Consider the following 13334-nt stretch of genomic DNA (forward strand, 5'->3'; position numbering starts at 1 on the left):
CAAGTTATCTATCTTAGAAAATCTCTTTGTTGAATTTGATGTACAAATTTAAGAATTCAGTTTAGCGGAATATAAATGTGAATACCAAAATAAATTACAACCTCTTAAGTAAATAATACAGTAAACTGGGAGATTTTATGAATCATAGAAAATTTTAGCCTAGAAAGTATTAAAGAAATTTTTGAAAATTACTAACGAATATTTTAAGGATAGATAATATCAATTGATATAAAATTATGAATTAAGTATAAATTAAATTTATTAATTATAAATAAAATTTATAAAGAATTTATACAGAATTAGATTCATATTTTGTTGTACTAAAATTCGGTAATTTAAAGAGGATATTATTTTTTTTGTTGCTATTGTCTCTCAGAGCGTCTTACAGTAACCTATATATCCTATAATATAAAATTGATGATTGAACTGAAGTTAGCTTAGTATCGAAAATCTCGAAAGAATGGTTACTGATTCCTTATTGGTTAGAATTAAAGCGCGCGCGTATGCGCGCAATTTGAATTCTTAGTTCAATTTAATTCAAAGGATAAACTAAATCATTTTTAAAAGCGTGTTCTTCAATTTGAATTAAATAAAAAGTTATTTTTGCTTCATTAAATATAAAAGAATCTTCCAAAATAATTTTTTTGATTAAAAAATTTTTTTTTCTTGAATCAAGTTAATTTTTTTATTAACAAGAGATTAATTTTTATTAAAAATATTTTTTATTAATTATCATATTTTTTAACCTTGAAATAAAATTTTTATCTATATCATGAGAAATTCTTCTAAAGTTTAACTATTTATCAAAAATATTTACAAGCAACTTATAAAAAAATTAATAAGACTAAAATTAACATTTGACAATTTTTTTTCACAAGTAATTTATAAAAAAAAAAATTTACATGTGAAAATTCGATGAAATTATCAATGAAATTTGTTTATGATAATTTTTTAAAACTCTTCTATTTTTATTGAAATAAAAAAATGATCAGGTGGTGATTTCAGTATTAAATAAAAATTTTAATCTCTAAAAATAAGCTTCAAAGATTGAAAATAATTAATTATCGATTTAATTAACAATTTAAAGCCGTATAAACCTGAAATAAAAATATTGTGATAATGAATAGTAAATAATGAGGATAAAAAATAATAAATAGCGTGAGTCGACAGGTGGCGATCGAACACTTGGTTGGTAGTTTAAAACTGAGCTTGTAGCTGAAAGAAATGCGGCAGAAATCAAGCGAGCGTGTGATATATTGCGTCCTAATGTAAAAAATATAAAAAGAAAAAAAGACCAGAGAATATAATAATGATAATAATAATAAATATAAGAGTAGAGTAGAGGTTTAACTTAAAAAAAATGCCCGATGTACATACTCGGGAATTAAGAGGGTGTGTTGCATCCCGGCCCTTTTCTACAGCTTTTCTTTGTAATAAAGACAGACGCACATGGATATAGATAGGAAAATATGTGCGTACGCCACCCCAGAGGCTTATCACTACTGATGATCTTTCACGCTCGCTCGCCGCACAAAGGAATCATTTATTTGAAATAAAACTAGTCGTAGTCACGTGTTGCTGGATAATTTGATCGTTTGCGTTTGAGAATAATCGCTAGAGTACTTTCGATTTGCATTAGGTTTATTCCGTCCCGTAATAATTCTATCTTTGCTCTTCTTCTTTTCCGATACAACCAGCAGTTGTGTCTTATTGTTTTCCCGGGTATTTTTCTGGCATATAGATACATTAACGTTTTAAGTTTGTATATATTGTGTCTGGAAACCAAAGGGGAAAGAAAAATAAAGTATCGAGAGGGTCTATATCCTGTTAATTTAAACAGTTATTGTTATACTTTTTTTCTTTTTCATTGTTGGATCAGACAGGTACTTAAAAAATTGTAATATAAGTTTATAATATTGATTGCAAGGTTTTTATTGATTATTTTTAAAAACAGTTCATATTATTAAATTTATAAAAATTATTTTATTTCAAATACACTCAAGGGAGAAAAAAAATATTTATTAATTTCTTGACAGAAAAATAACGTCATTATTATCTGTCTTAATCTATTTTTATCTATTCGACGAATTCCGGACAAAAAATATATTTTAATCATAAAGAATGTCTACAAAATTTTATAAATAATAATTCAAAAAAATTGGAACTTATAATTTTTAAATTTAATGATTTTGTAATTTATTTATTAAATTATACTTCTGATTTCATTTTTTGATTATTTATAAGTTATATTGCTTTAAAAAAAAATTATAAATCACTTTACTCTTAATTTTGACTTTGAACTTTGAAAAAAAATCAATTTTTAAAAATCTTGTAAATTCATTACAAACATATATCTCCAATTAAAATGGAATAAAAATGAATATCCGAACATCCTTTTGACGTATGAATACGCGATGAGATAACAAATTTATCTTCTGCGCATTAGACCCACGTGTTTGACCTGTACAAAAAAAAATAAAAACGAGAGTAGAGAGGATTCATTTAGAGGTCAGTGTCAAATATTATTTTTAAAAATTTATCAACTCATATCATCGCGACGCAGCAGGGCCATATGATCAAATTCAGGGACAATTTTTTATTCAACCTCACCCGAGTTTCTGGTTCATGAATAACACATGCCTTTTAAATTCCTCTATAAATATATTTATAAAATAAAATCCAATAAATATTTCATTGCTCTAGTGTATAATAATTATATAAGCACTCGAGCTCGAACATTCATCATTATTATTCATCATTGTGCTTATTAAGGCTCTGGAATACGGTTGATTGGTTTCGCGGACTTTAATTTCCATATTGTAAGCCCTCGAGTTTTATAGTCACTTGATAGCAAAAAAAATCAGCTTATTGTTCTCGCTCCTCGCGGTGTAAAACAGTTTGAATTACAAAGCTCGCTGCCGAGAAATAGGACTCGATGAGTTGTGGGTTGAAGTTGAGTCGCAAATCGCAACGAAGTACAATATATAACGGGAAGCGATGAGAACCGAGCGAAGTACCGGTGATAATGCAAGTGACTTCTACTTCTGCAGAGGGTGGAAATACAAGTACAAGTGTACACCACCCTTCACCTCTCGCACTTCAACTCTAGCTCGAGCTCTTACATTTATATCCGGGCTTGTATACCACTCCCTTTTTCAGGTTACATGCTGTAATATAGTACAGAGTATTGAAGTAATCCAGAGAACGCTCTCCATGCTCTTACATTATTTATTTGTTTATTTATTTATTTGTATCTTCGGATTTAGTTGATAATTTAATTCTGTCTAAATTACGGAAGCTGACTTTGATGAAGAATTTTTTTACAGAGAATTTAATTTCCTTAAAAAAATGTCATCAATCTCTTGCATCTTTAATATCTAATACATAATATTAATTTTTATCAATTAGTTTTTTTATTGAAAAAAATGTTTTCTTTAAAATGTAATTCTATATTAAAAGGATCAAAAATATGAGATTTTATTTCAGTAAAATTAATTGGTGAAAATAAATATCTCTTATAAATTTTTTGTATCTTCAATATTAGGCTTAGAAAATTGCTGATAAATTTTGGCAATAATTATTTGAATTTAAAAAAAATTCTTTATAAATTAAAATTTTAAAGTTTTAAAGTTTGAAAAACTTTAATCAAGTAGAATAATTATTAAACTTAAATATTGTTCTTAATTTGAGTAAATTTTATTTTATTCTTGAATTTTTAAAGAGCAAAGTCTTCAAAATATTTTTTTATCCCTGTATAATCAAATTAACTAGGAATATTTTTATAAAAATATTAATTTTTTTGAAAAAAAACTTATAATTCTTTCGGATCTTCAATTTTAATAAAAAAAAAACTCCAATTTTCGAATCAAACTTCTATCTCAACGCTCAAAAATCCTATAATAAAATTGATCAGAATTTCTTCACAGGAAATACAATTTCCTTCTAAAAAAAATCCCTCGCAATTTTCTCGTATCTTCAAAACAAAACAAAATAAATAAAAATCTTCAACTACCTTGAAAATAATCAAATTTTCCAAAAAAAAAAAAAAAAAAAAAAAATCTACAAAATTTTTCATCAACGCAAAAATTAACAATAAACTAAAAAGTTATATTCCTTACACATCCAGGGTTGTAAACAACAACCCGAGTTCACTTTATAGTAATACAGCAATACAGTAACTCCTCTTAGCGAGTAGAAGTAGCAAAGTAGCATAGAGAAAGCCCGAGCGCGACCCTTCTATTCGGTCTCGGTGGAAATTTACCGGAGCGCGAGTTACGAGGAAGTTGCCCGTGACTCCTTGAGCGTCCCTACCGCTATTCCCATTACGTCGCGAGTTCGCATCGCGGCTTACAGCCAAAGGGGCGCTAAGGGTTCGAGTCCTCGAAGCCTCCACTACACCCACGCCCACACGTACAAGGTATCAGTACACCGATATCTCTAGAGCAGAACAGCGGATTGTGGGTGGTGGGCGACGGGCGGTGGGTGGGTGGTAGCTGGTGGATGGAACGTGAGAGCCCAACCGAGAGAGACAGCAGCCAGCGGTGTCCATACCAAGTCGCTGTGAAGGGGCAAGAGCGAGGGGGAGGGGGGGGAGGATGAAGCAAGCTGCGAGCTGCGAGTTGCGAGACGGGGGTGCAGAACAGGATGGAAGTAAAGGGCCTGCTCTATACTACACTCGTTGGTTTAGTTGGAGTTGCGCGCGAAAGGTGCCTCAGGGAAGTAAAGCTACGACAGAGTTGGCTCAAGTAAAGGAGGAAGGGAGTAAGGGGACACACACACACACACACACACACACACACACACACACACACACACACACACACACATTTATACACACATAAATTCACCAGTGTGTGAGTAAACGACCATGCCAGGCTTGGCGTACTCGACGGACCCTCTTATGGCCTGCAGCTGTCTCCTAACCCCCTTTCCGCCCCCCTGACCCCCCAATCCGTAGTCGGTAGTCCGCGTTGAGGATATACACACCGGGTATAGCAGTCGTCAGAGGGAGAAACGATCGCGAGAACCTAGAGCTAGAGCTAAAGCTAGCTTCTTCATCCCACCTCAGCCTCGCTGTATATATATGTGCTGCTCTACTCAGTATCAGCCTTTGCTGTTACTCTTCTATATATATATATATATATATATATATATATATATATATATATATATATATATATATATATATATATATATATATATTATATACATGTATGTAGTGTGTCCCTGACGTTTCATCCCTCTCTGGCACTCTATGCCGCGGGTTCTAGGTTCTATGTAATGTACTAGTGCTAGAAGTAGAAGCAGAGGCAGAGAAACTCACCCCTAGCTCGTGTAAATACATAGCTGCAGACGCGGCAGCAACCGACCACTACATAGTATACATAGTACTATATATAGCAGTATATATATGGATGTATATATCCCTTGTTGGCAATGCCTCGACCACCGCGGCCCCGAGAGTCAACTCGCGAGATGTGCTGGATCGAGGAGTAGAGTAATATGTATGTATAGTGTATAGATCGCTATTAGTTCGAGGGAGACGAAAATACCACCAGCAGAGGTATGTCAGTTGTTATGTGGAGTCTATATCGCAGCCAGGAGACTTGGGACTTGGTCTCTAACTCCGGTTTTGCTTGTATTATGTATGTGTGGATGGATATAATAGTCTGCCGCTCGTATGCATGCTCACGTACGAGCGATTCCTTCACGGGAACAATTGCCAAGGGTTTTTCGGTTTTGGTGAGCCAAAGGAAGGGTTCCAGAGCATTTTTGAGAGAGTTTTCGGTGGGATAGGAGGGAAGGTTATTCAGTGGCTTTTAGTTTTGATACTTGATTATATTAATTGAGTCGAATTTTCTTTAATGATAAATTTTAAGAGAGATCAGACATGTTTTTGTATTTTTTTTATTGAATAATACATGATGGTGGAATCAGCAGACTATTTTTGGAATTTTTATATCAAATAAATTATGACTATATCCAATTAGATTAAATTGATTTAATTTGTTCATTTATTAAGTATAATAAAATATTTTTCAACTATAAATAATTACTTGTTTGGAAGAAAAATACGTTTATTAACGATTAATAAATATTTATTAAAATTAATACATTTTTTTGGAGTAAATATGTATTATTAGTGTTCCGAAATAGAGATGATTCATAAACAAATAATGGAATGACCTTTTATATTAAAGATATGATATACTAATTATTTTTACGGTACAGAAATATGTTACAACCATTGTTTTAATGATTCATTTAATTTTTTTTCTATCATTTAAAAAGTCAAATCATTTTTAATTTAAAAAAAAAATTTTTTAGCTTAAAAAATGTTCTTAAAATTGATTTTATTCGTTTAAGCTTTTATCTCATCAATCAAAATAATTTTTTATCAGCATAAATACAGATCAAACTTGAAAAAAGGTGTTGAAAATATTAAATCACAACTATTGATAGTAATTTAATATAAAAAACGTTTGAATGATTGAATTATTTTAATAAAGAGTAACAATTTAATTTTTGGATTAGTTATATTTATTTTTTGTTTCTTATTTTATTGAATAAAAATATTAGTAATTGTTTCCGTCATCAAAATAAATTAATATGTTTAATAGATAGTAAATATTCTCCATCCAATGGATTAATTCACTCCAGGATTCAGGAAATAAAAATGATCTCCAAATTATTTTCTAATTCCGAAAATTGGGTATTGAAAAGAAGGAAATTAAAAGAAAGAGTTAATAAACTTGGTAACTATTATTACATGTTATTCTGGTGCGTAAAAAGCTGCGTCATAGGAGGGCAGCCACCCCCGCAGTGTGCTCCACCGCGCTCAGCTCGTCATCCGAGGTAAAAAAAGAGAAGAAAAAATAAAACACGATCCCCGGAGATCGATCGATTCGAAAATAAAACAGAAGCTGGAGGAAGACACTGAATAGAATATAGAATACAGAATACAGCGGGGGAACCCTTTTAGACGAACCCGCGAACGCCCTCGTCGCTCGTCGCTCAACCAACGACATCAGCATCACCGACACACTACGATGACCTTCTGCTCGGGTTATTATATTATTTTTTCCCCTTATTTCGCGTCATCCATCTATATATCGACACTCCCGGGATACGGGTTTGAATTTTTCTATTCTTTACAGTCGCTAGTCGACATACTTTCTGTTTCTTCGACTGCGCCGAGGTAATTTTTGATCAGCGAAACTAAATGTTTCATTTTTTCTAATAATTTTTATAAAACTTTACGAAATTTTTTTTTTTCTGACAGAAAAAAGTCCTTTTTATTAATTATTTTTCCCTTAACCCCTGAAGTATTAACTTTCTAACTTTCAGGGGAGTTTATTGATGACTTTTTACCCCTCAAATTTCAAATCATTTTTGATGATGCAGAAAATAAAATAATTGACAACAATATTTGTATTTTTTGAACAGCTTTTTTTTATTAAAAACGTTGTACATTTATTTTCAATGTACATAAAATTTTTCTTATTCTCTTAATAATATAGATCAATTAAAAAAAAAATTGAACAATATCAAAAATATTTTTTTTATCAATAAAAGATTTTTTTTCAGTAAAAAAAAAAAAATCATTTTTACAATTAAATTCTCTTTATAGAAAAAAAAAAAATTTCTTCAAATTTCTCAATATTTTTCTTTTTGAATCAAGTCAATTTTTTTTATCAGCAACTCAAAGAAGATATTTGCTTTTAGCCTTAGCTCAAACATTCTCTGGAATAAATAGATGTGTGTAAGGAGCAAAAATAACATTTATAAAACGAAACCGCGAGGACAAGGGTATGCTGTAGGCACCCGTATAGATCGCAAAGAGTACAGCAGTTTTACTTACATTACATTAGCGAGGGACACGGCTATAGTACATGACAAAACGACGTTAGTGCACGAAGGACTCCGCCATTTGGCGCACGTTACACTCTCATACCCTCTAAGCCGAGCTGGGTGCTGGTGGAAGGACCCAAGTCCGATCCTACACCGAGGGGAGCAAACTGCTATCAGCCCCCTTTCGCAGCACATAGCATACAGCATGTAGCATGTAGCATGTAACACCCTCGGTCCCCATGACATCCTCCAGTCTCCAGTCTTCTGTCTAGTCGTTTCCCCGTGTTCGTGGGCAACACCGTTTCCAATGTAATGTGTGTAGTGTGAGTGGCTGTATTGTCGCCCATCATCCAGTCGCAGCAACTGCACGCCGACAAAGTAACGCGCAATAGTTTCATTTCTGTCCCCCGTTTTCGTTAATCCGGCTAGAACACTCTTCGTCCCACGGAATAATGTAAGAGAGACGGAGTAGGACTCGTTGCGAAGAGTTTCAACACTGAAACGGTCGCCTGCTGTGCCCAAACGACCTCGTACCAGCGGGAAAACGATCCCGCATCCCGCGGACCCTGCGACCGTATACAGCCAAACGGTGTAAGGGATAACGCACCGTGAAAATAACCGACAAGGGATATACGCGAGTTGTATATTCACCGAGTAAAGTATAAGCAGACCGAGTTAGATTTGGTTACTATGCTGGGTAAATTTTGTCTTGAGGGAGAAAACTTTACAAGTATCCTCAATTCTGAGTTAAGCAAAGGGCGCGGTGGTAATGTTTTGTAAGCTGAATTTAAGGACAAAGCCTTGACGAAATATTTTTAGACAAAGTTAACAGCCATTTTTTTTTTTTTTACAAGTTTTGCTGATAGGAAATCGATTGATAAACATTTTAATTGAGAAGTTACACAAATATTATTGACGTTCTAATCAGCATATTTTTTTAGAAAGTTATTCTTTGAAATTTTAGGAGAGTAATAGTTTGAAAGTAATAATATTTGAGTAACCTGGACAAAAATATTATACATAACTTAGATATTGAATTGATTTTTAGATATGATTTTTTTTTTTTTTTTTTTATAAACAGAGAATTTTCTGAAAATGAGTTAGACAATTTGTTGATTAGAGCATTGATATGTATTTATTTTCTTTTTACTCAATATTGATTCTTGGTAGAAAAAGTTTTGAATGTAATCATCGTTAGTTTTTTACAGAGAAAAAATTTATTGAATTTATTTAAATTAGCTATTTTTGATATTAATATTTCATAATTATCAAAATAAAGTTTTATCAAAAAATTAATCAAATAAATATTTGATTAAAACATTTTAAAAATCCACTAATTTTTCTCAACTAAATAACAATAATTCTTAACTCAACCACCTTACCAACTCCCCAAAAATATCTTGGTAATTTTCCACTCCCCTGTTTATTCTGTAAACCCAAAATTCTATATTACAAAACTAAAACTCCAAACTAAAAACTACAATTCCTGCTATTTACTCTACCTGAAGCCTCCACGCGTCGTAAATATCTCTATATACCCACGTAGAATAAAAATAAACAAAATAACAGCAGCAGCAGCATCTATTTGAGCATCCGGAGTACCACGAACTCCGAGTTGTTATTGTATTTGACGTATTCAGCGTTAAAACGTAAAATGTGCCCACGTCCACGGTTGTATATCTTTCTTCTCCCGGGGGGTCGGGTCGCGTCACCGTTTCCTCAGCTAGCCATGAATGTAAGCCTAAGTATGACTACTATCCGACTAGGACAACGAATAATTCTTTTTCCCTTGCGCAGCTTTTTTCCAAAGTATGCGGGTCGGCCAAATAACCGAGCATAAGATGTTAGCATTTAAGGTTTTAAGTAAGGTCTTATACTATTAGCTGTCTGTATCTGTGTCTGGAAAATAGGTATGGCTATTATTATATTTTATGAGCAGAAGTGTTGGTTAGCCCAGACATCGACCTTGTACCCGTACCCGTACCTAGATAGACCGCGGCAAGCCAAAAACGGAAAGCGGAAAGCGGGGACCGAACGCTGACTAATCTGCCACGGGCCCAAAGAGCAGATGAGACCCGTCAATATCCACGCCATATATAATACCTCTCCACTGCCTTTTAGAATCGGTTGGAGTAATATATTAGTGTAGAGAAGGTCTAAGTCTCGGCTACTCTGCCGAGTTGTCGACTTAACAACCGTGACGCATTTCAACGTTTATTTTCTCTGATACAAGATGTTATTGCTGTACTAACACTCTAGGTACCTTTTTGGCTCGCATTTATTCATTCTACTGTACCTCCACATTTCTTTATCTCTCCGTGAGCAATCGCCAGTCTGTTTACTCAATTTTGAGTCAGCTGGGCTGCTTATTTGTTGATACTCTATCTGATAATAACGTGATAATAACGCTGACGGATGTGTTATTATTTTTATTTTTTTGAGGTTGTTTTCGACGGCTGTCCTGTTCTCTGTAATATCACGCAGCTCGCGACAAAGTGATATGTCGTTGGTAGGCTTCATGGCGAGACGATTCATTGCATCATCAGTTATTTGCTCCACGGTGAACTTTCGCTTTATATTTACTTGCTCGCATTTCAACCTACTTATCACCCGACGATTGATCCTTAAAATTAAAAAGTATCTTCTTGCGAAATTATTATTGCAATTGGCAGTTTTATTTTTCGACGCAATTTTACCGTGAAAAAATTTTATTTATCCTCAATTAGTCTCTTATTGAGAAAATAAGAATTTGTAATGAGGTACAACAAGTTTGAAAGATGTTTATTATTATTTCAGAATGTTTTATGTGAAATTTTACCTTTTTCCATATAATTTTAGATACATAAAATCATAATTCAGTATTTTTCACTAAATTCCAAAATTTTTCCACCCCTATGATAACATCTATAAATTTTTATAATGTTTGCTGACATTTATTACTACATTTCAAAATTTCCACCACAATTCATTCATTGTGCCACTCTAAGAACCCTCATCTCTTAATTTTTCCTCCATTATGACTTAATGACATAATGATTTTGCAATTTTAATGTTAATTTCTCGAACTCAATTTTCACAAGGCACAATCCTTAAGAATTTATAACGTACTCATTGTTCACCAATATTTGACGATGTATTTTTCTTACTCTTTTCTCCAAATTATACGCCATAAATTACCAGATTTAAGTTCAACCCTAAGAGCACTGATCATTATCTGTCCACAAATTCTCAGCAGTTAATTTTATTTAAAATAGTACTTGTAAATAAAATTTCCCCGACGAAACATTCCCGACGGAAAATAATCAGTATTCTTTTATCTGTCCAGACTAAAATCCGACAATTTATGGTAGGTAATTTTGAGGAAAGTAAAAGCGCATTGGCAAATATTATTTAACAATAAACACTTTTAAATAGCGACGGGGATAAGACGAGGGTCATGAGGATATTCCAGTGCTCTGTGATCGCATCAGGTATCTGGAAAAAAAAAAAAAAAAAAAAAAGAAAGAAAAAAAAGAGAGACTAAAAATAACATCTTGCATCCAGATGCACGAGTTTCCTCCTGTCCTGTCGCTGCGGTGATGGAATTGGTGGGTCAGCTCCACACAAATAAAAGTAGAAGCGCACATAGATGAAAATGCATAGTAAGAACGCGCGGAAAGTGGATGAGTAATAGAACAGAGCTAGAACGAACAAAATAGATACGGAAGGCGGGGAAGGGGAATAGCAGGAAGAGCGAGGTATGAGGTACGAGGTACGAGGTATGACAGCACGCCAGCGAGCATGAATAAGAGAGTAAAGGACAAAGAGCCAGCAGACTTGATTATACCTGACATGAATTTCCCGGGCCGACTACGACTACTCGGACAGTTTTCGGGTCCAATGTGTCGCGTCGTCACACGGCAGTTCAGCCTCGCCGTCGACGTTGCCGTCATTCCCCGGTTCTGATTTCCGAGTGAACCAGCGGGTGGTACCAATCCATAAGACTGCTCGCCGAGAATAGAACAGAAACAGCCACTGGAGAGCAAAGAGGGTGAAAAGGAGAGAGATATTCAAAAGCGATGTCTGTTGGGTGTTCGAGTTGTGTATTGCCAAGCTGAGGGCTGCGACGTTGTCAACCAACCTCCCAAAGTACGCGGTGGTCGAAACGCTTCCTTCAACCGGTTAGACATGGGAGGAATTTTTTTTTTTAGTTTTATTAGGGTCTAGTAAATGTTTTTCTGACCGTCAAAATGTTGATTTTCGCGGTTGATTACATGGAAGGACTTGGAATTTTTTAGGTTTATTATTTTATTACGGCAAGTTGGAGAATTGTTTGAAAAATATGTCCAGGCTTTTCTGATGCAATCGTTATTTATTATGGCAATTTTTTAGGTTTATCTTTAATTAAATAGTCGTTTTTTTTTTTTGCATAGGTACATAAATGTGCTACTGAAAAAAAATTATGCGGGAAAAAAATAATAAGTACAATATTTTTTATAAGAAATAAGAATTAAATTAGAAAAGCTGGTAATTATTTAGAAATGGGGTCAACCCCATTTTGGGCCATAACTAGGTGAAAAATTAATATTTTCAAATTTTTTTTTATTATACTTTTTTCTTTACGATTTTGGAAAAATGGTAAAACTTTTAAATTATACAAAAAAAAAAAAATAAAAAATAACAAAGAAATTTTTAAAAATAAAAACTAAATTATTAAATAATTCTTTTACTTTGATAGAAGTTCAAATTAAAATAATTTCTAAAATTAAATTATTCTAAAGGCCATAACAACTCCAAACATTTGAATTTCACTAACAACGTTTTCATTTTATTTAAATTTGGGTCAAAATAAAACAGCTGTTTTGTAGTAAACTTCAAACACAAAAGCACATTTTTTCACGAAATCTTTTTTTTGTCTCGGCGTATTATTTAGACCAAGGTATTAAAGAATTTTACAGTGTTGGAGTTTTCCTCGAAGTAGGAGATCGACAAAAATATTTGTCTCATTTTCCAACGTTTTCCGGCTTCTTTATATCTATATCTGCTCCAAAATGTTTCTTTTGTCCAAATAAAAGATTTTTTCTTAAAACTTCATTGCTCGATTGCCCACGGTTGACTTGGATTACCGTCAAAAAATAGTTCCTTTTCAGAACTAGTAAATTAACAAGCGACATTACGCATAATTTCGTTCGTTCAATGTCACCAAAGTCCAGAAAAAAATCCAATAAAATTTGTCCATAAATCAACAACACCCCAAAGTTAGTTATTTAACAAATTGAAGTATTGAAATTCCGGTTGTTATTTTTAAAATGCATCATTGGCAGTACAAAAGACTGTAATTTGAATAAAACACTATTTGGGTCCCATTAAATCCTAATTTAATCACCCAAATTAATACAACATACAATAACGAAATTAGCATAAACCCCGCGAATAAATGATCAATGATAATGATAATAATAATAATTTTATTATCTACATGCGTAGTATTTATTTGAAAAATG

This window comes from Cotesia typhae, unplaced genomic scaffold (assembly GCF_013202065.1).
Source record: "Cotesia typhae breed Kobodo isofemale line unplaced genomic scaffold, CoteBio_Ctyphae contig_5, whole genome shotgun sequence".
NCBI classification, from domain to species: domain Eukaryota; kingdom Metazoa; phylum Arthropoda; class Insecta; order Hymenoptera; family Braconidae; genus Cotesia; species Cotesia typhae.